The following is a 247-nucleotide window of genomic DNA, read 5'->3' on the forward strand; positions in this document are numbered from 1 at the left end:
TCACCCCCTGGCACCCCTCAACCACCTCCATCACCCCTCACCCTCCTCCATCACCCCCTGGCACCCCTCAACCACCTCCGTCACTCCCTGACACCCCTCAACCACCTCCGTCACCCCCTGGCACCCCTCAACCACCTCCGTCACCCCTCAACCACCTCCGTCACCCCTCAACCACCTCCATCACCCCTCAACCACCTCCATCACCCCTCAACCACCTCCATCACCCCTCAACCACCTCCATCACCCC

General features: G+C 64.8%; 1 protein-coding gene across 1 annotated transcript in view; it reads right to left on the bottom strand.

The window, feature by feature from the left end:
• The window catches only part of LOC108803467 (ATP-binding cassette sub-family F member 2-like), a gene marked incomplete at its 3' end in the record, with an annotated part of 20,881 nt that overhangs the window by 20,172 nt on the left and 462 nt on the right, over positions 1 to 247 (bottom strand). The gene's annotated exons all lie outside the window — the stretch shown is intronic.

Source organism: Nanorana parkeri, unplaced genomic scaffold (genome assembly GCF_000935625.1).
Source record: "Nanorana parkeri isolate BGI_ZX_2015 unplaced genomic scaffold, ASM93562v1 scaffold3769, whole genome shotgun sequence".
Lineage (NCBI taxonomy): Eukaryota > Metazoa > Chordata > Amphibia > Anura > Dicroglossidae > Nanorana > Nanorana parkeri.